Source organism: Neofelis nebulosa, chromosome 2 (assembly GCF_028018385.1).
Source record: "Neofelis nebulosa isolate mNeoNeb1 chromosome 2, mNeoNeb1.pri, whole genome shotgun sequence".
Classification (NCBI taxonomy): Eukaryota; Metazoa; Chordata; class Mammalia; order Carnivora; family Felidae; genus Neofelis; species Neofelis nebulosa.
In genome coordinates this window covers 158,399,164-158,423,600 of record NC_080783.1, presented here as the reverse complement: position 1 = coordinate 158,423,600, position 24,437 = coordinate 158,399,164, and the positions used below count along the sequence as shown (strand labels likewise).

Genomic DNA, 24,437 nt, shown 5'->3' with positions numbered 1-24,437 from the left:
AAGTGTGTAGAAGTGGTTAATGACATTGTTTTTACTATTTGTTTCTATGGAGTGCGGTAAATGTGAGGTTACTATTCCTAGATGCAGAGTCCAAGCCTGTTTGATTGTTGGTGACAAGGGTACAAGTCATCAGTATGTCTATGTCACTGGGAAGAGTTTTGGATCAGATCCCATCCACAGGTCATTTTGTAAAAATACTAGAGAGGAGGGGCTCCTGGGTGGTTCTGTGGGTTAAGCGTCCAACTTCGGCCCAGGTCATGATCTCGCAGTTCTTGGGTTTGAGCCCCACGTCGGGCTCTGTGCTGACAGCTCAGAGCCTGGAGCCTGCTTTGCATTCTGTGTCTCCTTCTCTCTCTGTTCCTCCCCTGCTCATGCTCTGTCTCTCTGTCTCTCAAAAATAAATAAAGGTTAAAAAAAATTAAAAAAAAAATACTAGAGAGGAAACTTAGGTGTAGAATGCTGCTACTGTCCTGAGAGTTATTCTTAGCATCCGGGGAGGGACACTGAATGCTGGCTTGATCTGTCGTCTTGTGTAGGCAATATCATACCTGAGTCACTGCTTCTGGCTAATTTGATTCTTTGAAAATTGTTTCTGTACCTGCAGGGTTTACAGGCTTTTTATTAGACCTTTATAGTAAAAAGAAGAAAGCACCATTACTAACATATAAATTCTTAGGAGTTTTGCTTGATGTTTAACCTTTAATTGGTTTTAAATCAATTTTTTAAAAAGTGTCCATTGCTTGAATTTGTTGAGTGTCCTAATAAATCGATTACCTATATAAAAATGTATCTCTTAGAGACTAGTTTGTGTCACTCTTGTCTTTTGGTACTTTCAATTTTGGCTGTCATTGAATATTCTATAACTACTGGATTGTGTTGGTCATTTCACAGGTGCCTATCACAGGTAGAAAATGAAACATGTGAGAAAAGTGTCTTATGAATTACTCTTGAGAGGGAAATCCCACCAAATGTTAAAGACCCTTTCATTTATCCAAATATTAATGGATTCGGGGCACCTGCGTGGCTCAGTTTAGCATCCAACTTTTGATTTTAGCTGGGGTCATGATCTCAAGGTTGTAAGATTGAACCCCATGTCGAGCTCCACCTGAGCATGGATCCTACTTAAGATTCTGTCTCCCGGGGCGCCTGGGTGGTTCAGTCGGTTGAGCGTCTGACTTCAGCTCAGGTCATGATCTCACGGTCTGTGGGTTCAAGCCCCACGTCAGGCTCTGTGCTGACAGCTCAGAGCCTGGAGCCTGCTTCAGATTCTGGCTCCCTCTCTCTCTGCCCCTCCCCCCGCCCATGCTCTGTCTCTCTCTCTCTCTCTGTCAAAATAAATAAACATTAAAAAAAAATTAAAAAAAGAAAAAGATTCTCTCTCTCCCTCTCTCTCTCTGTCCCTTCCCTGCTCCTGCACGGGCATGTGCACACACTCTTTCTCTTAATAAATAAGTTAAAAAAAAATATATATATATATATATATATATGTCCTACATATAGGACATATATGTGTGTGTGTGTATATATATATATACATATATACATATGTATATATACATACATACATATATACATACATGTATACATACATACATACATATATATAAATACGTGTGTATATATATATATATATGTGTGTATATATATATATATATATATATATACACACATATATGTCCTATATGTAGGACATATATATATATATATATATATATATATATATACACACATATATATATATGTATATATATAAAATAAACAGATATATATTATATATATTGGATTTTGGAATGTTACTGGAAAACTGACCTGAGGATGCAGTTATTTAATTAACCACATCAACCAGGCTACCCTTTGAAATTCTGTTGGTATAGTTTTTATTTTTTTAATTTATTTTATTTTATTTATTTAGTTTTGAGAGACAGAGGGGGGCAAAGGGAAATCTTAAGCAGCCTCCACACCCAGCACAGAGCCACACGCGGGGCTCGATCTCATGACCGTGAAATCATGATTGAGCCAAAATCAAGAGTCAACACTTAACCAACCGAGCCACCCAGGCACCCCTGTTGGTATTAGTTTTTTAATACAATGACTTTACTAAAGGATATTGATCATTTATTTTGCTCCTGCAGAGGTTCTATCTTGGGAGGAAGCATAGTTACTGGAAAGAGTTTTTAAGCCTTGGAGGCACACAGGCATGGTTTACGTGCCAGTTCTGACATGCAGAAAGTAAGCATGACAACATCAACTAGCTAAGTTATTATAAATGCCAGATTGGTAAAAAAATTAAGAATCTGACAATAGCAGATGTTGGTGAGGTATAGAACGACAGGAATTCTTATGTACTGCTAGGGGCAATATAAATTGGAACAGCCACTTTGGGAAAAAGTTTCCTGTTCTTGAGTAAAGTTGAAGATCTGCACACACCATGCCCCAGTGTTTCCAGTCATTGATGTACCCAAGGGAGACACTCATGAGCATAGGCACCAGGAGGCATGGACCATGTGTGGGGCAGCATTATTCATGACAGCTGGAACCTGGTAGCAACCGAAATGTCTCTCTGTAGGACAATGGCTTGAAATTGCTCTGCATACCCTGGAATACCACACAGCAACAGCAATGATGAAACTGCAGCTACGTGTGACACTAGGGGTGAATCTTGCACAAGCAATTTTGAGCAAAAATGCAAGAATAATAGAATACAGAGTGTGATTCCATTTATAGATCACAAGAAAAGGCAAAACTAAATGATGATGCCTAGGGACATATATAGGAGATAAAACTACAAAGGAAAAAAAAAGGTAAGGAGATTATCATTGTGGAAATGAGAAGAGCAGTAACCTCTGAGAGAGACGGACAGTTTGTGATCAGTGTGGGTTGCTGGGATGTTTACAGTATCCTGTCTTTCGATCCAGTTGGAAGTTACGTGGGTGTCCACATTATAATTATTTATTAAGTATGTGTTCATGTTGTTTCATTTTTATGCATTTCTATTTCATATTAAAAAACTAAAAATATATTCTGAGCCCAGGTAGGATATTTATTGACCAAGAATCACACAGAGCACTTCACCTAGTGTACAGCAAGAAGTAACTAAAAAGAAGCATTAGGGCATTAAGCTATCTAAAACAAGAAATATTTGAAATAGGCAATTTCATCTTATGTAAAGACAAACAGATAATATGGGTAACTTACGTGCATGATAGACAGAGATGTTCCATATTGTAACATGAGAGGAAGTGATGAACAGAAAATTTTGCATGGATGTTGAAATATAATATAATAACATCCAAAGAGAATGACAGATTTTCCTCCAAACTCAAACAATTTTAGGCTACATTGGGAGGAAAACAAAATTTTGTGGTTCCCTACCTCCTTTTTCATGATTTCATCTTTCCTTCTCACAATTCCACCCCACCCTCACCCCCATATCTGGGCTTTAGTCTTACTCCCCGATGCTCTGTATTCTGGTCCTCACCAAATAATGATTTCAGATGCAATCCTTCCCAGAGATGGTTGTATTTAAATAAGGCTTGCATTACATAAAGGAAGAAAAAGTATTCAAGAACCAAAGTAACATAGCTTAAATGGTGGGTGGTACACTTGATGTTACTGTGCAAACAGCTTCAATAGTGACCCTCAAACCTTGCTTCAAAGGTAGCTACATACTTCTATGTTCCTGTTCACTCTACTTTAATCTGGAGGAGGGTCAATAGCCATGGCTTAGCTAAGTAAGTATTCACCAAGCTGATGTGTTTATTTTTAATATCTTGGTCCTTGAGGTTTTCTCAGAAGAAAGTACAAGCTTTCTAGAAGCCACCAGACTTCCAAGAATTTTTAAACATGTAGACATGCCAGCAATAATTTCCAGACCTAGAACATCTGCAAACATGATTATTGTTAATGATGGCTTTATTGCCTGATGCTTTAGCTGGACCAGACATCGCTGCCATTAAGCAAAAGTTTTATGAGTGAAAATGTTTACAAGAAAGAATATCTCTCCAATACTGTCTAAAACAATGAGGGGGTGGGATGGCAGAATTTGAAGATTTAGTGGACATTGGGGAGAGCGGGATTACTTGGGAGCAAAATCTGATTCTTTGGTTATATTTAAAATAAGATGAACTCTGGTCCCTTTGGCTTGGCACAAGTGGAAGTATAGGCAGTCTTATAAATCTGTGACAGCCTGTCCTGAAGGCCTCACAGAGAATAAATTATACTCTTTTCAAGCTTGGATTAATGTTATCAATTCACCTAGTTCTTAAATGACCTATTCTCAAGGGAAGTACAAGAGGTAAAAGTACAAGGAATACAGGAAAGATAACCCGGTGGACTTGCTTATATTTTATTTTTATTTCTTTTTAAGGTTATTTACTTTGAGAGAGCATGTGTGCAAGCGAGGGAGGGGCAGGGAGTGAGGGAGAGAGAGAATCCCAAGCAGGCTCTGCACTGTTAGCACAGAGCCTCATGTAGGGCTCGATCCCTCGAACCCACGAACCATGAGATCATGACAGGAGCTAAAATCAAGAGTTGTACACTCAACAGACTGAGCTCCCCAGGTGCCCACTTGTTAAATTGTTGGAGTATTTTTTTCCTGATCTAGACCCATAAGAAAGCAAGTTTTGAAAACTATGAAGACTATTCTAGTGAAGTTAAATTGAAAGAATTAAAATACCCTTCCTAGCAAAACAATGACAATCTAAATAATGCAGTTGGTGATTGCCTCCCCACCACCTTCGTTGTCCCCTGGCCCTTCTCTTTCTTACCCAGTACAGGCTACAGTTCTTATCTTTGGGGGAGGGGAAGTCTTGAGAAGCAGGGAAGTAAAATGAGTTACAACAAACAGGGTGAGTGCTGAAATTCTGAAAGTCCTTGCTGGCTGCAGAACCCAGAATTCCTCATCAATACTTACGTGTGATCTGACAGTAACCATGAGGAAGTGCCAAACTGAAGTTTGGACCCAGGGAGATTTAAGTGTCGTAGTAGGCCCTACACTCCCCCTGCGTCCACCTCACTTTAATTCCTGCCCCACTAGCTGCTCAGATTTGCCCTTCCACGTCATTTACTGTGTTAGTAAAGCAACTCTGCATTTTAATAAGACTGACTTTGGGGGACCCCACCTACAGCATTATGGCAGAGTTATTGTATTATTATTTGACCTTGGACATGGTTAGAAAGCATATGATACCGAGTGTTTCCAAAAAATCCCTATCTATGCTTGGCAATAACCTATGAACTCTGCTTTCTCCTTGATGCAAATGTTAATGATTTGTTTTAAATTAATTAGTTGTGGCAGATAGAGAAGCTGTAAAAGCCTAAGGTACCGCAGGGTTTGCTTCAAGGCAGCTATTGTTTCTCCCTGTTTGAAATCATGGCAGATTTTGAGGGAAGAGAAAGGAAATGAACTTCAGGCTAGATTCTGTTTAGTTTCTAGACCATGGATTTAGTCATTGTGTTGCCTTTTTTGTTGGGTGACCTGGTGTGAAGACATTGCTCAGAGCAAGCAACCTGCAACTTATTTGCATTAACTACTAGATAAGAGAATCAAGTTCTAGCAATCAATAGGATGCCTGGCCAGATCTTCCTGGTGATTGGTGGGGGTGACAGATGTCTCCCTCACGTCTGATAAGAGAATATAGCATGCTAGAGCTGCAGAGGATTTCTGGTATTTGTGGTAGAGTGCTCTTTCAGGCACCTAAAGATGTGCTAAGTGGAGAGAAACAGGATTTCTGGAACATAGCGATCAAGTTGTAGGGCTGCATATTGATTTGCTTAACAATTTAATGAGGCCGAAATATGCCTCTTTTAAAAATGAGAACATTTTAAAGCCTCAAGTAGACTAAATAAGAATACTTAGGATCAGTTGCTGTGACAGACAGGCCGCACTAGCCTAATTAAAGATGTGCATAACATATTGATGTTGCAATAGAATTTCCTGAATTGTGGTTATAGCAACAATTAAGGCACATAGCTGACTTTCTTGGCAATAAAAGCACACACTCCACAAATTCAAATAAATGTACACATGTAACTAAAGCTGACATGAATAGGCTTTCTATATTTGGGAATATAGGCTTTGGATTTTACATAAGTATATTGAGAGCAATTATATGCAAATGAATGTTCCAAAAGTTTAAATCTGATCAATTTAATTGTTAATTAAATTCTGAATATTCACATTTGTGTAATCATAAAGCAAAAGAAATTTCAACTATCAAATTGTTATAGAAAAGGAAACAACTAAATTAACATACCATAAAGATTACTTATTTGGCATGTGCATATTGGATTCATCATTTTTAAGATAATTTATCTTTTTCCTAAGTATGAGGGCATATGTATATTGAGTGGAGAAGAGATTATGTTTCTCAGTCCAGTTGTGAAATAGCAATTCCCAAACAATGTCTGCATCTCAAGGCCACCTATACTCCAGTGCTGAATGGGAGGGACAGACATAACTGTGCTCTTGGTGTAGGAGAAGGATTTGGATGGGCTGGAGAGAGGAAAGAAAGCAGAGTTGGGGAAAAGAGCAAGATTCAAAGTTCTGAATAGACACTGTCCATTTTCCTTCAGCTCTTACCACTCCCATTTGGCCAAGTGTACTACACCAAAAGTCAAGGTAAATTCCTAAGGTCTGCGTGGATCATCACCTCCACCTCACACTCCATTGATCCATTTCTTATCTCTTTCAGATTCTATTACCCTTGTTGCTAATCTCTTACCTCCTCATTTTGCTTGGCTAGTTACCCAGTCTTTTCGTTTGTTTTAAGTTTATTTGTTGTGAGAGAGACAGAGACAGCACAAGTGAGAGAGAGGCAGAGAAAAAGGGAGAGAGAATTCCAAGCAGGTTCCGTGCTGCCAGTCTAGAGCCCAATGTGGGACTTGAACCCACGAAGCCGTGAGATCATGACCTGAGCCAAAACCAAGAGTCAGACCCTCAACCCACTGAGCCACCCAGATGCCCCTAGTTACCCAGTCTTGGAGTGCTCTTACTGTGGTCCTGCTGTCCTGGGGTCTCTTCTAATAATGCTTCCTTCTGTGTTCCCTGACATGGGCATGGTATCCCATGCCCAAGAGGTCCCTGAGGCACTGCCATAGGCCTGCATGATCCTCTGACTTTCCAGAGAAAGAAATGAGACACATCTCTGGACAATAAGTAGGCCACTCTGCCTGGAATGCAACTTATTGTAGGGAATAAAAGATAGAAAATGAATTTCATTGGGTAATGATCTAGGATATAAATAGGATCCCTGAAAAGGGAAAAACCACACCCATACTTGGCAAAACAGTAACACATACATTATATACATACATTCATATTCATGAAACAACATATACAAATATACAAAAACACATACATATATATATATATATTTACATGCTTGCAATCTATACATACACACATATGTTTACAGAACAATTTATACTTTCTTAAATATAAGCACACAGACTATATGCATATATACTATATTAGATAGTAAAATGGTTAAAATATGTGGTTAGCCAGTTAGGTGTATGTGGTATCTCTTGGGCTTGTCTACCCTCTACCACAATCCCTCCCTTCTGATGAGAGGGGTGAGCAGAAAATTCAGGCTAGTGATTAGCCAACCAAGTAATTGGTCAAGAGATAGACACATGACCCAAGATGAGCCATTTTGAACTCTTCCCAGATTTTATTGTTTTTCTGGGTAATGCTGTGCTCTCTCCTTTGGTTTTAGAGCTGTTGAGAGGTGATTCTATAGGTGGCAATGGCTGTGTTCCCTGGAGAGAACGAGACTAAGACACTGAGAGAAGCAGGAATCAGTTACAGGGCTAAAGCAGGGGCATGAACAAATACTCTAGTGCTGAGACCAGTGGTTCTTGAAGCCAGTCTGCCTTCCTCTGTGGTTTGGGCATATAAGCTAATAAAATCCCTCCTTTTTATGTGTGCTGGTTTGAACTATGCTGATTTGGTCACTTGCAACTGGAGTCCTAGCTGATACGTATGTTACAGCTTATAGTTATTTTACAAGAACCACAGCCAAACATTCTGAAGCTCATCTTTAAACAAGGTGTTGCCTGCAGGATGAGAGGAGCTGTCTTTCCAAATCCATACTTCAAAACGCAGGGAGGCTGTGCACGAGGGGACACGGATGTCAGTCAATCAGTCAGCTCAGGTGTCCACAGAGATGCAATGCTGTATATCTTCCTGCTCAGGGACATATGTTCAAGAAACTAGCTTGCTCTTTTGAGGGAGGAGAGTGAAGGTCACAATTTCCCAAGGTCGTCAAGCCAGAAAATGGCCAGACAAGACTGAATACTTACTGAATTTCTAGTCTTACTCAACTGATAAATCATAAAGTTTTATTATAATCATTTAGATGAAATCTTGCCAATTGCTACGAGGCATCATCAGTCAAAATAGATTGATTTTCACTTTACAAATCACATTCGTTATTGATGAAAAATCCATTATCACAGTTTTCAGTGTAGTAATTGGTTCCCCAGGAAGATATAGGGAATTTTATTCATGATCAAACCTTAGGTAGATAAATGCCCATTTTGCCAACTGCCGTGTTAACACACTTGAAAGGGGCCTATTAGAAGTTGAAATTCATTTGCGACAAGCAAAGAAACACAAAACAGGGGCACCAGGGTGGCTCAGTCGGTTAAGCATCCTACTTCAACTCAGGTCATGATCTCACGGCTTGTGGGTTCGAGCCCTGTGTTGGACTCAGTGCTGACAGCTCAGAGCCTGGAGCCTGCTTCAAGTTCTGTGCCTCCCTTTCTCTCTGCCCCTCCCCCCACCACTCATGCTTTGTCTCTTTCTCTCTCTCTCTCTCTCTCAAAAATAAATAAACGTTAAAAAAAGTTTTAAAACAAATTGTTTTAAAAAAGAAAGAAAAACCAAACAGCGCACCCACAAAAAAAAGCACCCTGATTTGAGAGTTGAAATAGGTGATAGAACTACGGCCCCAGTGGTAAGGGTTTTCGTTCAGCTTTCTCAAGTTCCGGCTAATAGCCTGACATAATGACAAGCACAAAACCACTCATCGAGTGGCAGTTAGTATTCACCATGAATATTCATCAATCACCACATATTTAAGAAGGGCTTGCTCAGTTACAGGCCATGTGCTAAGGATTCACAAGAAACCGCACTTAAAAAAAAAAACTAAAATTGGGGTTCACAAGGAAGAGAGTGAGATAGACACAGTTACAAGTGTCCTCGAACAATATCACCTAAAGGGCATTGACATTTCAGCACCACAGATTTATTCCACTGCTGTTAAGAATAGAGAACATTCAAGTAATTTCAATTAGACAATTGCACTCAATGTCTGGAAGATAATTTGTCACTAAGTAGATGACATCAAGTTGTGATTTCTCCAGCCTAATCATTTTCCAGAGTAGACTTACAAAGGCTTACTTATGAAAGAAAGATATTTATTAAAGAATTTTCATTTAAAAAGCAACTCTACAGCTCTTGTGTCAAATGTTATCCCACAAGGCTTGGGAAATGGCATATTTGGCTAATTGAGCAATCTGGCTAATAGAAACATTTTACTATTTAACCAATAGATTATTGATTTAAAAGGAAAATGCAACTGGGGGTACCTGGGTGGCTCAGTCGGTTAAGCGTCCGACTTCGGCTCAGGTCATGATCTCGCGGTGAGTTCGAGCCCCACATCTGACTGCTCTGACAGCCCAGAGCCTGGAGCCTGCTTCGGATTCTGTGTCTCCTCCTCTTTCTGCCCTCCCCTGCTCATGCTCTGTCTCTCTCTGTCTCTCAGTAATAAATAAACGTTAATTTTTTTTTTTTTTTTTTAAAAAGGAAAAGGAAATTAAGAGTTCTGGTCTAGCAATATAGCACACTAAGATAGCTGACAGTTCTCTTGCTGTAACACCAGGACCTGCTGGATAAAATAGGATACCTTATTTAATGCCCAGCTTGTCCTTGCCAGAGAGAATGGAAAGAGAGGTAAGCAAGAACACTGATGGTGTGTGGCTTCCTGGGGTTTTATTAGTATCAACAACTGAGTAATATCTATCCTATAGGAACAGAAGGCAAGACCTGGGTCCAGGAAAGCAGAGAGTCAGAGCCCTCCCCACCCCACGTCCCCTTCCACACACAGACCTAAAGCTGGGCCTTTACGAGCTCTGCCCTAGTGAAAGGGGAGGCTAGGACTTGAAAACTGGCACAGAGAGCAGATAAGGAGACTTATTTATATCTTCGGTCCTTGGATAACAAAAAATTATCCCTGGAAATTCAAAATGCTAGACCTCTACCCTAGTGGTCTTCTGGTTTGAATTTTACTACTTACATTTCCAGGAAAGCTGCAAGATGAGAAATCACCCCCAAATTTCATCTCTAGCTAGTGATAAACGGGCGAAGGGGACTAAAATTCCTCTGGAGGGCATTCCCACAACTCAGACACAAGGGAGTCGTTAAAAATTATAAAACACAAGGAAACAGTCTGGCTAATGTGAATAGTCACAGTTGATTATAACGTATTTTCCTATACCTAGTTGTGGTGTTATATAATAAGTGTGCATTTGCTCTCTCGTCCTCCTCCATGGAAGAATTCTCAGTTCCAAAATATACCTGGTTCAAGGCATTTGGGATAAAGGATCATGGACCTGTGTACTTAAGCACTTCACTTGCCATTATCTCTTTCAGTCCTTACAGACTACCTACTATTTTACTGATTTCATTAATTTTGCAAGGTCCCAAATTGGTGATTCTGTGCCAGTGACTTTAGTTGTCCTGTGAGGGCAAAGGCAGAGGCTGAGATTGTACTGGTCAGAAGATTTCATTACATGGTTTCATAGAGGGTTCGTCAGTTCATCAAGCTAGAAAGGTCATTGGGTCACACTTGCTGAATGCACTGCATGCTGGGCACTGTGCTAGGCTCTGGAATTGTAAAGACAAAATACTTTTTGTCGAAGAGTACAGAGCAATTTTTCATAATGTTAAATGGTGGTAAGTGAGAGGAGTTTATGTAGAGGTTTGTTTCAGCTCTTGAAGTGTAGACCTAGAAAGAAGATTTGTAGGCAAGAGCACAAAATATTCACTGTAGTGATCTATGTCTGCATGGTAAGTTTTAGGCAACCTTTTTCTTAAGCATGCTTTCTAGTTTTTCTGCACTGAGCATGTATTGTATTTATTACTAGAAAAAATTACTAGAAGTAAGTACTTTATTTTTAAAGCAGTATCCATCTGTGAAACACTTCAGAGCTGTTTCCATCATCAAAAAAAATAGAATTTAAAATGTGTAGATAAATATATTATTTGGAGTATTTTATTTCTTATTTTTTTATTTTAGAGAGAGAGAGAGAGAGAGCACAAGTGGAGGAGAGGGACAGAGAGAGAGAGGGAGAGAGGGAGAGAGAGAGAGAGAGAGAAAGAGAATCTCAAGTAGTCTCCTTGCTCAGTGCGGAGCCTGGCGTGGGGCTCAATCCCAGAACCGTAGGATCATCACTGCACCAAAATCAAAAGTCAAGTGCTCAACGGACTGAGCCACCCAGGCACCCCTGTTTGGAGTATATTAAAAGTGAGTACTCTCCTACTCCTTAAGTATAGGTTGCTTATAGTGACTTCCTTCCAAAGAGTGCAATATGGAAAAGGGAAAAATAGTAATTTTGCAGTGGAGAAACCTGACAAACACCCTCAGCCAGGTGAACAAGGTCAACATCAATAGTGTTAAATCATGTTGGTAGTATGTACCCTTGGTGTGATGCCATGAAATGCCACTTTGGCTCTTTGATCATCTCCCAAACCCATAATCCCTGTCTAATTATGAGAAAAATCCCAGACAAATATAAATTGAGGACCATTCTGCAAAATACTGACCAGTACTACTCAAAACCGTCAGGGTCATCAGAATCAAGGATGGTCTGAGAAGCCGCCAAAGGCAAGAGGATCCTAAGGAGATAGGACTACTAACTGTAATGTGATATTCTGGATGGGTTCTTGGAATAGAATAAGGACATTAGGTCAAAACTAAGGAAATCTCAATAAAGCATCGACATTAGTTAATAATAATTTACCAATATTGGTTTATTAATAACAAATGTATCATGCTAATATAAGATTTTTTAATGTTTATTTTGAGAGAGAGAGAGCATGCACAAACTGGGAAGTGGCAGAGAGAGAGGGGGATAGGGGATCTGAAGCAGGCTCTGCACTGACAGCAGAGAGCCCAATATGGGGCTCGAACTCATGAACTGCAAGATCATGACCTGAGCCAAAGTTGGATGCTCAACTGACTGAGCCACCCAGGTGCCCCAAGATAAGATTTTGATTGTAAGGGAAATTGAATGTGGGGTATATGGGAATTCTCTGTATTGTCTTCTCAATTTTTATGTGAATCTAAAACTGTTCTAAAATAAGGAATTGATTTTTTTAATGGCATTAGATTTTCATCCTGTGTATCTAGATGGTTGGAATTGCTATTAACTGAGATGAGGAAGACCACAGAAAGAGGTGGTTCAAAACAATTCGAAATGTATACTATTCCAGCCCTACAGGAAGGGATGTGTGAGACAAATGCATTGTGAATACATCACTGTGTTCATTTTCTATACTGAATACAAGAACTACTTTTGGAAAAAAAGTATTCTAGAAATAATTCCTGCCGTCCTTAAAAATCTTAGGAAATTCAAATACTTCAAAGATTCCTCCAAGAACACATTGGAAATCAATCTGAGCTTTTAAATTCTGTTACTTGTACTCATGCACTTAGGCAATTTCCTTTATGGTTAATGCAACCCACTTTTTGGCAATGTAAATGACTTGTAGAATTCCTAGGAAGGAAAGGTACAAGTAAATAACTTTTTGGTGGTTCAGGATGGTATTGCATTTTGCCAATAACTCTCATAAAGCTCGACAATGTTTATTGAATTGAGGACACTTACCTATCTTTCAATTATCTTTCCCAAAGCTCATAAGAAAATGTTTTCAGCATGTCCCCAGAAGATAGGAACAATAACATAACAATAATAATAACGATGATGATGATAAGCCAACACATATAGTGCTTACTATGTGCCAGGCACCATTCTAAGTGCTTTACATACACTAATTTACTTAAACCTCATAATTCTAATAATTAGGTGTTATTATTATCACATTTTGCAAATGAGGCAACAGCAGCTCAGAAAGGATAAGTAACTTTTCCAAGGTTACGTTGTCCTTAAGTAGAGTTACTGAGATGTGTATCCTGGCTCCAGAGCCTCTGTTCTTCACCACCACACACACTGCCTCTAGTAATAATAGCTAATATTTATATAGAGTAATCACATCTCTGCTATGTAACAATTGAGCATGGGTAAAGGGACTACTTTCTTCCTCAAAAAATGCCTCTTTCATATGTCTTATATATGCCAGAGATAGTCAAATGCTACCTGAAATATTAAGAAAATTTCAAATGTCCTCTGTAGGTGATTTTGCCTCTAGTTTTAATATATAGTATTGGGCACCTATGATTATATTTTTCTGGTCTTCATGGTTTCTCCCAAAACTCTTGAGACAGGAGTTTCATTTAATTATCCTGTTATGCATTAGTTTTCTATTTAGTCTTTTTCTATATGTATATGTTTATGAAGTTATAATTGTGGTGCGTATAAAAGTTTGTGTATATTTTTTTACATTGCTAACCATTTATCATTACATTATTCTATAATCCTTTTTTGTTTTGGGAGTCCCATTATATATTTGTCTTACCTTTGTTTGTTATACTGAATTCTTCTGTGACTTCCAGTTAAGTTTTAGAAGATTCCTCTGGATTGTTTTAGTGTGCAATCTCAGTATTTTTTTAATATTTTTTATATTTTATTTATTTTTGATAGAGAGAGACAAAGCACAAGTGGGGGAGGGGCAGAGAGAGAAGGAGACACAGAATCTGAAGCAGGCTCCAGGCTCTGAGCTGTCAGCACAGCACCCGACGTGGGGCTCGAACTCACAAACTGCAAGATCATGACCTGAGCTGAAGTCGGATGCTCAACCGACTGAGCCACCCAGGCGCCCCTCTCAGTATTTTTAAATGCTGTTTTTCTCACTTCTTTTCAATATTTATTGCATTAACTAGAGCTTATCAAACAATTGTAAACAATAGCTTCTAAAGAGATTTTTAAAAAGAATGCTTCTAATTTTGATCACTCAGTATAAAATTGACCTGACTTGGTTTTCTTTACTGTATTAAGGAAGAATTCAATTGTTCTTAGAATTATTTTTCTAAAATCATATCTATATGTGTTAAATTATGTCAAATGGCTTTTGGGGCATCTATTAAAATAACTATGATTTTTCTCTTGAAATTTATCAAGATGACACTTATTTTGAACCACCTTTACCAATTAATTTCTTTTTTTTTTCATAATGTATGCATTAGTCAGAATTCTTCAGAGAAACAGAACCCATAGGAGGTTCTGAAACAGATTTGTTTTTAGGAATTGGCTCATGTGATTGTGGAGACGTGGTAAGTCCAAAATATGATGGGGTAGGCTAGCATTCCTGACTTACAGTTTGAGTCCAAAGACAGCTTACTGACAGAGTTCCTTTTCATTTGGTGGAGGTCAGCTTTTGTTCTAGTGGACCTTCTACTGATTGAATAAGGCCCACCCACATTATGGTGGGTAATGTGCTTTACCCAAAGTCCAATTTAAGTGTTAATTTCATCCATACACAACTTCACAGACACATCCAGAGTAATGTTTCACCCAACATCTGGCCATGATGGCTCAGCCAAGTTAACACAACATTAAGTATAACAGTGTATAAGGCTTTTGATGAATCAATGAATATGAAAATGTTTCATAATATGGGTTATATAAAATTATTCTCCCATATTGTGGATGTGGAAATTGAGACTAAGAAAGGTTATACAAATTGCTCCAAGTCACACTTGCTCATGGTGGCAGGGCTGAGTCTTGAAATCCGGACTCCAGAGCCCCAAGTTGAGTCACATGATCAAGAGCATCCAATGTATTGACATGTTGTTCTTCATATTCATGTTCTTCAATTGCCTATATCTCTCATATGTGACTTGGTCTTGATTGCTTGTATTGAGTTGGATGATGAGTATAAGAGCTGAGATTTTTACTTACAGATATGAGCTGATGTAAGTCAGTTATCTCGTGGTAGTCCACATCTGGGCTAAGTACAAAAGTGAAACTCTCCTCCTGACTTTTTACTCTATTGTACTGCTAGGCATAACAACCACAACATCACCATTCTTGCTATCTTGCTGATGAATTGACTTTATATTTTTCTCCTTTTATTTCCCAAAAGAAACAGTGCTGTTTTGTAAGTTATTTAAGCCCTGTTTCAAAAGCAGTATGGTTGGTAACTGTTTTATCTTGGGCTGCGCTGAGGCTTTTAACCCTGTATTGTTGAAATAATATGAGCCTTCAGGCAGGATGTGTTCAGGATAGCCTTTCAGAGTGAAAATGTTGATGTTCCCAAATTAAAGAGCTCATGGTCTATGGTAATATATTCTCTTGATTTAAAATTAGGTGGAAATTGGTATAGTTTGTCAGAAACCTACTGAGGATGAAAAATGAGGCACAGTTTTAGGTGCTGAGCTGTATGCCAAGTAGCCCTTGTATTTCTTTCTTAAGCATCTACTTCAAAGAGGCGGATTTGCCTTTGATATCTGTGGGAGCATGAATATGAACTAATTCCAGTTGCCCCCATCATCTCCAGAATTACATATTTGTTTATTTATTTACTTACTTATTTAGTGCATGGGTCTGTGGTCAATTTGCTTATTTGTTTCTTGAAACCAGCATGATCATTATAATTCTCCTTTTCATTAAATAACCCACTCTCAGCCTGTTGTTGTTACCCCTACTTAGAGGTTGGGAATGGAGTCACCTAACATGAGGTCATTCATCTCTTCAGTGAGTGGTGAGCCTGTGTTACAAATTCTTATGCTGACAAAAAACAGGAATCATGGCAACAGAATAATATGCACCATCTGAGCCACCTTGACATTTTCCTGCTAGTAAGAAGCTTTCTTTTTTCTCTTCTGCTTTTAACTTAGAGGAATGCATCTTAAATTCTGTAGGCTACATAATCATGCCCATGAGCTCTCTCTTTTCAATGCATCCTGCCCCCATAACTAGCTTTTTTTTTTTTCTGTAAGTGATGCTAAGTATGCAGAAAGCCAATTAGGAGGTTTCACTTAGGATTCCTTGCTTAAATGTTTCTCTAAGCTTATGTGGCATAACAGCTAGAAAAAGATGTTAGGAGAGTAGCATATTTTATATCCGTCCTTCAATTTCTCACCTTCATGCCTTAGTTCAAACTGGAAAGCTTCCATCTGCCATCTCTATATGTAGAAAATCTATCCATCCCTCAAAGCCCTGTCCAAAGGCCATTTCCTCCATGGTGGTTTGCCTGATTCTCCTTAGAAGTCACAGTTTCTTCCTATGAACCCCTCAGCACTTTCTATTGTAACTAATATTGATAAACATTTGTATAATTCTTCTTGCTTTACAAAGTTTATAGACCTCTTATCCCATTTAATAAATAATCTTGTGAACTCGATATATTCTGCATTTGAATTAAGAACATTAAACAAATGAAGCACAGAGAGGTTAAGTAATTTGTTAAATGCCGCATAACTGTCCTCTGTCTTCTGACATGAAATCTCTTCCTTTACCAGCTGTATCCTTTTGGTCTCGAATTATTGTCATCTTCTTAGCTAACCCTTACTGAGCACTTCTTTTTGCCAGGTATTCTTCTAGGTGGTTATATGCAGCAGAAATAATACCTAACACCTCCTTTCCAGATACTCCATCTTTAAAACAATTCTATGAATAGATATCATTATCATCCCACTATTTACAGATGAGTACTCCAAGGAACAGGGAACTCAAGTAACCTACTCAAGATCAGATAACTGCAGGAAGTTACTGGGAGTGTCAGTCTTTCCACATCACAAATATGGTGTCTAGTCAGTGAAAATGCTATGAAAACTCCCAATTGTCAGAAGCCACACTCAGGCATCAAAGCAAGATTGAGCTCCATTTCCTTTGCATTTCAAATCTTGCAGGAGTGCATTCCATAGGCAGAATACAAATGTCGTCAAGGACCTAGTCATCAGGAAGCCTGGGAAATATGGCTGTTAGTTTTTCAGCCTTTGCTCTGCAGGACAGGGGAAGAACACAGAAGGTAAAAATAGATATGGAGCACTAGTAGATGACACTTAGCATAGCTTTGATGGTGATGTGAGTCCCTTGGCCATTCCTTTAGAATAAGACCCTGTCGAGATGGTCATGGAACGCTGTCACTCAGATTTGTAGTGGTTTCACTGGACCAGCGCAGCAGAAGTGAGTGACCACATAGTTTGATGTAGGAAAAGATTGCTTGTTAACAAGTACTGAAACACAGGACTGAAAAAGGAGTGGTTGCTTTCTACAACTTCTGAGAACAAGCTTATTCTATCTTTAATGGAATATTAGTCAGGCAAACAGATGCCCGGAGGGTTATATCCAGGTGTTTTCCTACTTGCAGTCACTCAGTGCATGTGCAACCATCCAAAGGCTTATTTTTCATTTATTTGTTTATTTATTCATCTATTTATCTGTTTATTTTTATTTTAGAGAGAGGGTGAGCTGGGGACAGGGACAGAGGGAGGGAGGGAGGGAGAGAGAGAGAGAGAGAGAGAGAGAGAGAATGAGTCTTAAGCAGATTTCACACTCAGCACAGAGCCTGATGTGGGGCCCTATCTTGAGATCATGACCTGAGCCGAAAACAAGTCAGACGCTCAAGCCACCCAGATGCCCCCAAAGGCTTCTTCAATTTTTCAACTAAGTAATGATTGAATAGAACCTTTGTTTCCCTTTTCCTGCTTAAATGCTCCTTCATTAGCTTTACTTCTTGTTCATAACCATCATCTCCTAAGTTTTCTTCAACTTGTCGATTTAAATGCTGGATAGATTACTACCAGTTGCTCATCTAACATGTTGTTTCATCAGTTGCTTGCAGGTTCCCACTCTAGAAAACAGTCTTAGCATGGAAATTTCCCATCACTATATCTTCCTCACTACCCCCAACTGATAAGGGCAGGCTTTGCACTGACGAATATGTGTCTCGGGTGGGCCTTTGTTTGAAAAAGTGCCAGAGACTCCTTTTATGGGGAATAAATGTAAATGTAAATGTAGACATTTGTTTACCAAAAAGACTGGTAACTTAAGAATTACTAGCTAATAATCACTCTACTTGTCAGTGTATTGTGTCTTTTCCAATTAGTCCTCTTTTTATGAAGAACCCAGGCTAGAATATCTCATGGATTTTTTTCCCCATAAGTGTACTTTTGTGAAGTTTCCTGGGAGATTGATTGGAACACAAGGATTTCAGTTCATGGCATCCTGTTAATCGGTGCAGATTTGTTAAAGTCATTAGTGTTATAAATTTCCTTGTACTTATAGTTTTCTTTACCTGGAGTTAATTTGTTGGCGGTGCATTAGTGTGGGCAGAGTACCTTCCACCAACTCAGTGTTTTTAATGGAGCTTACTCAGTTTAATAACAGTGGAGATCCCCAAAGGGAAAACAAGGCATTTGGCTCAGATTTGTGGGAGCTGAACCCGCTAGAATGTCCTGCTGGGGGACTCATCACTAATCTACCAACAACTGGAGCCTGTATCCCATCAATTCCTCTTCACTGAAGCTAGGAGATGTGGTGCACTTTCTTCATCCAGTCATTTCTTTTATCTTGCTTTTTAATTCATGAAAGAGACACAGGAACATTTGGAAAAGTTGGGACTCGGCAGATTGTGAGATTGATTTTCCTTTGTTGGTCCCCATAGTATTCAGATTTGAGATAAGGTACTTAACTTCCTGGGCTCCAAGTTGCCTTCTATAGAACAGAGTCGATACCAATTCTTGGAAAGAAATCAGGCCATGATGAGTCAGGTTTTCACCATGTGGGGGCTGTGCTAAGTGTTTCAGGGCTAATGGCAGTCCTTTATGAGGTAGTGGATAAGGTGGTTACAAGGTTAGAGCCTGTGATGTGAGTCCATGAATAGTCCTTGAGACTGTTCGGTCTACAGACACTGACATCTGCCCATGTCTTGCCTTATCTCTCACGGTCCCTGCTCCCCATAGTGCTCAGTGCTTTGGCTGTGCTGAATCACTTTGCATTCCCAAATACACAGTATATTTCATACCTTTCTGAATTTTCAAATGCCTGCCTCTCCCCTCATTTACTTGGCGAACTACTCAGCTTCCAGGCCTTTTCTGATAACCTCCTTCTTCACCGTGTGCTTCTGTTCCTTGTGTAGCCTCTACATATTTCTGTCAGAGTGTCTATAACCATTTGTTGCCAGTACTTGTGTGCAGAGCTGACTTCCTCTCTCTATCCGCAAGCTACTTAAAAGTAGGATCCTCTTTAGACCTCAAGTCCCTTCCATTCTCTTCCTGTCAGTGTTAGTACCTCCACTCAGAAGGAAGCACATCCAAAAATATTTTAAAATGTGTGAATTTCGGTGTAGTGTTTATTTCAACCCTGATAGAAAACCAGATTGGTTTATTCAGACACGTGAGCCTCCTCTATTAGAGTACATTCAATGGGTGGAAAAGCTCAGCAAGATTTGTATTTTATAAAAATCACAGGAGGAAGGACCAGTGATCAGAAGATATGAAGGCAGATTTGAGCTCAATATAAGTAATGACTCTCTGGGCATTGAAACTGTTCAAAGCTGGATGCCTAGGTGGCTCAGTGGGTTAAGCGTCCAACTTCAGCTCAGGTCATGATTTCACAGTTCCTGAGTTCGAGCCCTGCATCAGGCTCTGTGCTGACAGCTCAGAGCCTGGAGCCTGCTTCCGATTCTGTGTCTCCCTCTCTCTCTGCCCCTCCCCCACTCACACTGTCTCTCTCTGCCTCTCAAAAAAAAAAAAAAAGAAATGTAATAAGAAAAAATTAATAAAAAAAGAAACTGTTCAAAGCTAGAATGTGCTGTCTTGTCAAATAATGGGGTCTCATGACTGGAAATATTCATTCCAAGACTCACAGGGATGCTGTTAAATATATATTCTTACATTGTTTTGGAAATAAGTGCTTGCCAAGATTCTTTCTAATCGTAAGAGTCTATTTTTATCTCTATAATTCAGTTCAAATATCATTAAAGTTCTCATACTTTCCAATTATGGAGTTGATATCCATCAATTTATCTCAACCTTCATTAAAACTTTTTGTATTAATCTAAGTCAATGAAACAATTATCTTCTGCCTCACTCCGCAATGAATCTAGCTGTCCTTTTTTATCCATGTTTTGCTTCACTCCTTGTCTATAAATACATAGTAAAATTCCTGAGACTTTTAAAATGTCTTTCAAATTAAGTTGACCAATACTTGAATGGCAGGCCAGATGTAATAGGACGTATAGAGAAGTCATGAAAATGATTATGGGAGCTAATGTTTATCAAGTGCTTACTGGCATTTTACGTATATCAACATATTTGTTATTCACAATAATGCTGTGTGGTAGGTAGTATTTTCCCATTGTATAGATTAGAAAACTGAAACACAGAGAAGGTTAATTAATTTGTCCAAGATCATAGAGCTACCAGGTGGAAGAACCCTAGCAATTTGATCTAAACTCTGAACCTGCAACTTTAAGCATTACTGACTCTTAATGAATAAATTTAATAAGATACTATTCTCTTACCTTCAAAGATGATTTCACCTGGTAGAATTAGTGTTTATTATATAATGGAGAAGGCAGTCCTTGCTTTTACTTATTCTGAAGATTTCTTCTTTCAGGTTTCTCTTTGTTGTTATTGCTTTAGAGTATTCTGGCATTGGCCAACCCAATCCAAGCTGGTGTATATATATATATATATATATATATATATATATATATATATATATGTGTGTGTGTGTGTGTGTGTACACATACACATATATACCATGCTTATATACCATTTATGGTTTTCTAAACTTGCTATCTAACTACGTATCTTTAGTCTGAACTCATAGGAATATGATTCTGTCTCCATGATTGTGTTAATTATCCTCCCCTGAGACTTCTCTCTTTATATTTTGCTTTTGTGGGAACCACAATAGTATGCAATAATCCAACGACAAATTGATTTCCTCTATAAGCAAACATTGGTCCTTGTAAAAGTATAATTTAGAGAAGCAATTTTCAAATTTTAACATTTACCTGAAGGATTGGGTAGAACACTGGTTCCTGGGTCCTAAACTCAGGGTCTTAGAGTCAGTTAATCTGAGGTCAGTTTCAAGAATTTGCATTTGGAATGTATTGTCAGGTAACGCTGACATGGTACTGGGACCATGCTTTGAGAGGTTAGGCTTTTTAGAGCTTAGGCCGGGTCACAGATATTACAGGTACTTTTAAAAAGCTTCACAGGTGATTCTGATGCACACCTAGAAGTTATACATATTCACAGTATTACTCTAACTCTTTCAGAATGCTTGAGTCGGTGCCATTCAGTCCTCTACTGACTTTGTTAATTTGGTCCGGAACACTTTACATTTTTCACTACTTGATAACATGTCTGCACCTACTTGCTTCAAAAGATCATTCAGGAGCAGAACTCTGCCTGATGCCTACCTCAATAAAGACCAAGCAAGTAATTAATGGAGGATTTAAAATACCTCCTTTTCCAATTACCATATGTGGCACAGCACGTAGTAGATGCTCAAGGAGTGTTTGTTAAATGAATGACTATCTCTTACAATAAATGCCTTATTCCACCAGGCCAGGTTGACTGACCATAGATCTCTAACCATGGTGGAATACTAATAACTTACTTCTGATAAGATTATGAATTTCATTAATCCAAAAGAGCCATATAAAATTGTTTTCCTGTTCTTACTTGCTATTTTCAGTTTTTCCAATTTGGGCTCAGCCAGCAGTGCCACAGCCGATCAGGCTGCATGGATTTTAATAAGGACTCCTATTTCGGGGAAGGATGATAAACAGGTCTGGAGGGCAGGGTCACACTCCTGAAGTCTGCCTGACACGAGGCAAAGATGAAAATGCTAAAGCACCTGCTGAGAAGGCTGGCAGGAAGCTGCAGTTCCTTACCTGGATTTCCTTGGAGTGCCATTAGCTTACCAGGAAGAACACAGGGCAGATTGCATTTACATGAGGAGGCAAGGCTGAGCTCCGTTATCTCAAAATTTTTTGGCATCCTTTCAATTATTTGTTAGAATAATGGAACTTTGATCTAAAACATGTTTCTTAGTATCATATTCCTTAGCATGGCAAGGCACAGAATATTTCCTGTTTTCTGTAACGATTGTCATAGAATGCCCTTAAATTTACGATATAAGTGAATCCCAAGACAGTAGTATAGAGATCTCCCAGTTCTAAACAGTAGTGTATCTTTGTGGTACAAACAAGGCCCTCGTATCGCATTCGGCATCAGTGATGGAGTCTCAGCACGCTGGGCAATTACAACAGTCATGTTTTTATTTGATCTCCATTAGAAATTGGGGAGATAACCGTTGGCATCTTAACCCCATTATATAGGAGAGGAAACAAAGTCACTGCATGGTTAACTGATTTGTCCCAGACAAAACAGCTGTGAGAGGTGAGGTCAGTGACAACATCTCAGGTTTTCCCAGCCCTGGCTCAGTGCCTGATTTTCCACATGGCACTGCCCCGGCACCTCTGTGAAGAGGAGCGCCTTTTATTCCCTTTTGCCTGAGGAGAGAAAATATGAAGAGGAGAAAGTTTGGTGACTTGGTCAAGGTCAAAGGGCAAGGCTGATTCAGTGGTGCGGATAAGGGCGAGAGCTGCAGGAATTTCATGTCCGGAATCTATGGAGAAATGTACCCCACCCGGCCATACCAAAGGGATTTCTCAGTCATTGCCTCTCCTGTCCCCATTTGGTCTGGCCTGCTGCATGTTTGTGAACAGCAGCTGCATTATCAAGGAGCCAGGGCTTCCTCCAGATTAGCTAATGCGCCGCCAGAGTGGAAACTAGCAGGGCTCACTTCACGGGCCAAAGGAGGCATCTGCATTTACCTCACAGCCCCAGTCATTCAAATCTGCCCGCAGCTGGAGAGATGACATCCTGGGCAGAGGCCAGCCTCTGATCTCTGCACTCTGCTTTCACCCAGATCTGTCCCATCCTGTTGCTTATGCACAGTCCAGGCTGCGCCCCCTTGGACACCAAGCACAGTCATTCTGCAGTCCCCAAGCACCCTCTGGCTGCTGTGTCAGCAACTGGATACTCGCCCAGACTCTGCAGGACTCTGGAGTCTGGAGCCTGCTGGCCTGCAGGCAAGAGAGCTGCCAGATGTGCGTGCTAATAAATGGCAAGAGCTACTGTGCAATTATCGTGGTACAGAAATAAGTCGGGAAATTATCTCTCCCACTGGGTTTGGAATCCAGAGTAACCGAGGCAGCAAACTTCTCTTTGTGTGTGAAGTAGAACTAGTTACTGGTAGCTTCTGTTCAGGGATGTCCCCCTCTTGGAACGAGGCCCTCTTTAGCAGTCTAAGGGGTGAGGGGTTTAAGAGCAGGTTATCTAGCACTTGATACCTAAAGTGTGGCCTGCAGGCCACCATCACTTGGGTCCTGTTTAGAAATGTGGAATCAGGGCCCACCCCAGACCTACTGAATCAAAATCTGATTTTTAATAAGCTCTCCAGAGGGTTTGCTTGCCTGTTTGGGAAGCCCTGACCTCAACACTTACGAGCCTGGGGAGACGCTTGGGGGCTGTGACACTTGCTTTGTACTTTCATAATATAACTTGGTCACATTGAATGGGGTCTTACCCCAGTACTGAGAATGGAGTGATATTAATCTTGCTGTCCTTTCTGGCCCAGAGTGACATTTCCAGAGGGCTGCGTGAAGTGGTACATGACCAGACAAGGAATTACTGGTCACGTGAGCTTTCTCCCAAAAGTCCTTGAGCTACGTGGCCCCTGCAGACCAGCCTCTTACTACATACACTGCACCTTATCGTCAGAAAACCCCACACCGTCCTGTGTGGACGAGCCACGTAACTAATGGAGAAGCAGCATACTGAAAATGATGTTGTGGCTATTAACATTTTTATGGGTGGGCTGCTTTGCAAAGCTGAGGGAAAGTATTATTCTTCTAGGATTAATATATTTAACAAAAAGTCTGCCAGGAGAGGAGGCTTTTGCTGATAAATATAATTCTGCTGTTGATTTATCTAGTAATGGAGACTTGAAATTACAGGAATCAATGTGTATGTGAAAGCCATTGTCATTTGGTTAATTATGTTTTGCCAGCAGTATGGGGAAGCACTTTATACTCGGTGCAGCCAAATGTATTTCAGCCAGAATCCTGCATTGTAAGTGATGGGCCTAAGCGTAGATAAAAACAAAGACACCTATAATTCCAGACTCCTGGACATTTGATGCATCCCTCTCCTCCTGCACTGAGGCTGTCGCATTTAGGTCTGTTTCCTCTAGGGCAGTAGTTCTGAACTGAGGTGATTTTTCAC

General features: G+C 39.7%; 1 protein-coding gene across 5 annotated transcripts in view; it reads left to right on the top strand.

Moving 5' to 3' along the window:
* Nucleotides 1-24,437, top strand: part of ST6GALNAC3 (ST6 N-acetylgalactosaminide alpha-2,6-sialyltransferase 3) — a 535,826-nt gene that overhangs the window by 230,806 nt on the left and 280,583 nt on the right. The window lies entirely within an intron of this gene.